Source organism: Manduca sexta, chromosome 6, assembly GCF_014839805.1.
Source record: "Manduca sexta isolate Smith_Timp_Sample1 chromosome 6, JHU_Msex_v1.0, whole genome shotgun sequence".
Taxonomy (NCBI): Eukaryota; Metazoa; Arthropoda; class Insecta; order Lepidoptera; family Sphingidae; genus Manduca; species Manduca sexta.
The window spans coordinates 2,592,338-2,595,526 of record NC_051120.1 but is presented as its reverse complement, the minus strand read 5'-3'; the positions used below and the strand labels follow the sequence as shown (position 1 = coordinate 2,595,526).

At 35.7% G+C, this 3,189-nt stretch overlaps 1 non-coding gene across 1 annotated transcript; it reads right to left on the bottom strand.

The window, feature by feature from the left end:
* Positions 1 to 933: 933 nt before the first annotated feature.
* LOC115455973 lies at positions 934 to 2,984 on the bottom strand. Its single transcript, XR_005113881.1, has 2 exons — positions 2,772 to 2,984; positions 934 to 2,322 (listed from the first exon to the last, which is right to left on the bottom strand). It is a non-coding gene; the product is annotated as an uncharacterized LOC115455973 (transcript).
* Positions 2,985 to 3,189: the final 205 nt, after the last annotated feature.

Sequence of the window (3,189 nt, the reverse complement as noted above, 5' to 3'; positions counted from 1 at the left end):
ATCACGAAATGGTAATCTTTTCTCGGTATTCGAACTTCCATGTTTTTTGGAGCGTTGTTTTTATAATTTAGTGTGAATTTTGCTTGTATTTCTGCGCGTAACGTATACATTTCTGGATCGATCAGGAATTCTACAACGTCCGTTTTAATTAGTCATCGTATAGACAACCGTTCATCCATTTCATGGAAATTAGTTCGACACATTGACGAGGGGTTGCAGTGCGGAATGACGGCATTCGTGATTTATGTGAGCAATAAATTGTAACAGTGTGAAACTGAATTGATGCAGATGGAATTTAGCAACACGTCAATTTTCTCTTTAATTGCAATGTTAGGAATTGAATTATGATCAATATGGATAATCAAGATTAGTTAATAATATTAGTGATTAATGCGAACGTTCATATATAAATGAGATCTTAAAAATGCGGATAAACTAAAAATAGGAGCTTATTTCATAACGATTGGATCCCTATGCTTAGTCTGAACTTCCCGCTCCACTGCACAAAAATCATGTCAAGTCGAAAGACTGCTTTAAAAATTGTGTACATTTTGAAACATTAATTCTAACTCTTGCATTGTTTATTTTTTATTTCTCTATGCATGATCTCATCAGAATTACGTTTAATTATTTCACACCGACCTTCTTGTTAGCTTGCAAATGTTAAAAAAGAGAAAGTGTACATGATTCATATTGGGTGACTGGGTTCATAACAATTTGCTTCATGAGGCATGCAACCTTCTGACCGCTCCTCCGGCCCAATAAACTACCAGAAGAATTTGGCAAAGACAACATTATGTAGATAAAAATTTAAAGTTAATAATATTTAGATATAGATTAGACTTTGAAATTAATTATTGTAAAACGCAAAAAAGAACTTATGTATGATGATTCTATAAAATGTAAATATTATGTTTAAATAAAACCAAAAGATGTTTCATAATAATTTTATTGCTTAAAATGGTTTTCAACTCGTCTTTTTAATCGAACGTGTTTTTTTTAAAATTGAACTTAAAATTTAGCTCAAAATGCTAATAATAATCTTTGCAACACGGTTTAACGCATGGCTTATAAGAACCTTCGGAACACAAATACGCTCTTACTTTTTTCGCCAGGGGACAATCCAGCCTCCCGCATGGACCGTGTACATCTCTCTTATTAACAAATGATCCATGTTCATACTTCCCCTGAATAACCTCTCCATGTATGAACTGATGCTGACTGCCTCTATAGTCCATACGTTTTGGGCAATTAGTTCCACCGCAAGGACCTTTAGGAAAACCCATCGAGAGAATCGCTAATTCACTATCAGTAAACGGAGCAGTGAAGTCTTCGTAAACTGTTGGTTCTTCTACAGCCCTAACAGGTTCCCTGGTAATATCTGGAGCTCCGAAAAAATAAGCTACTGGCGGTACAGAATCTATAGTAGTACCTTCCCAATGTCTGACCACCTCAACATCTTTTAATTTCAAGTCATCGGACAGGTATTTCCTACCAGGTAACCTCTCCATTTCTGGCAAGTTAATGAAGTAGCTCACAACTCTGTTACCCAAACACGTTAGTCGGAGGAAAAACTCTATTTCTCCCGAAGGTTTCAAGTCTTCCTCGCATTGTAAAGGTCGAGTCAATTCGACCGTGTTCGTTACCATTTCTTGTTTCGAGGTATCTCTGTATTCTGCTTGATCCATATTTACAGGGTTAAGTTGAGCAGCTCTTTGTAGGCTTTCGAAGAATGACTCATGCCATTCGACCACACAAAATCCGACGCAATTCATTTCTTGATCTCTATTCCATACTGTGATATAGATTGGGGTCTTACGCAAAACTTCTTCCAGCTTTGAGGGTCTAGAGAGAAACATAACAGAGTTTCCTACACCAAAGTATGGAGGTTGGGGCAATGGTTCTGATGGGAGAACTATCTTCTTCGGCATTACTTTACCTTTGCCTTTTTTTGGAGCTGGTTTTGCTTTTCCCTTTGTTGGAGGCGGAGGGGGCTCTGGGGCAATGAAGTTGTCGTGTGCTACGTAAAAATCAAATACTGGTAGACAATTCATTTGTAACGTGCATGTTTGCATGAATTTCATTTCTTCTTCCGAAGGCATTGGTGGTTCTTTTCCTTTTTTACCTTTCTTCTCTTTGCCACCTTTACCACCTTTTTTACCTTTGTTAGCAGCTTCAGCAGCGGCTAAAAGCCTCTGCTCTCTTTTTTCTTTTCCTCTGCCTCCTGTTTAAGTTCGAACTCATCTTTCTCCGGTGGTTCTATTTTGAGAATTATTTTTTTGACAAATACTTCTATCATGAATATCTGCTCCATTACTGAAACTGTAATAAAATCGGTTAAATTTCAACTTATTCACAAAATTACTACTTAAATACAGATTATGTACAATATAATATATTGACATAATATTTAGTCTAGTGAGGTGTTGGTAATGTCTACTCATGCCGTTAATCATTAGACGAACGTTGTAGAATAGAAACGAAGTTATTTAAATATATCCGGTTTCAACAGGCCGGCGTAATTGTGTCGACTGTAAAGGGGTTAATCATCTTTCGTCAGTCGACATTCTATTGGACCTCGCTCCACTTACCATCAGGTGCAGTGGGGTCCTCCTGTCGTGCAAAAATAAAAAAACTGAGAGGGATTTTGCAAACTTGAGCTTTACTCAGCCGCGCTACTAATACAATTTTGTAGATTAGCATAGTGCGATGAAATCACATTTTGGTATCCCAAATTATAACTTCAATATTATGAACTTCAGTAGATATACCTTGTCAATGGCCTCTCTTGTACCTCACAATTCGGCCATACAAGTAATTCCGAGAAATATTTGTAGCGTTCATATTCTGGTTAATTTAAACTGTTAATTCCTAAACATTATTAGATTTGATGAATCACTTTGAATTTCCAGTTATTATACCATTGCGATTATATGACGTCTGTCAAAATTTATTTATTTGTGTTATATTTTTATTTGTGATACTTTTGAAGTATAAGCTTCCTATCAAAATTAAAGTAATGAGGTTTACACCTCAGAATTATATTTACAGTTATTAGTTATAATATCCTAATTGTTATAATTATCGAGTAATAAAGTCTTTTTACTCGACTGACTGACTCGGGTACTCTATAGGGACTATTTAGCCTATACAAAAAGAAAAAACAATTATTAAGACAACGACACTTTT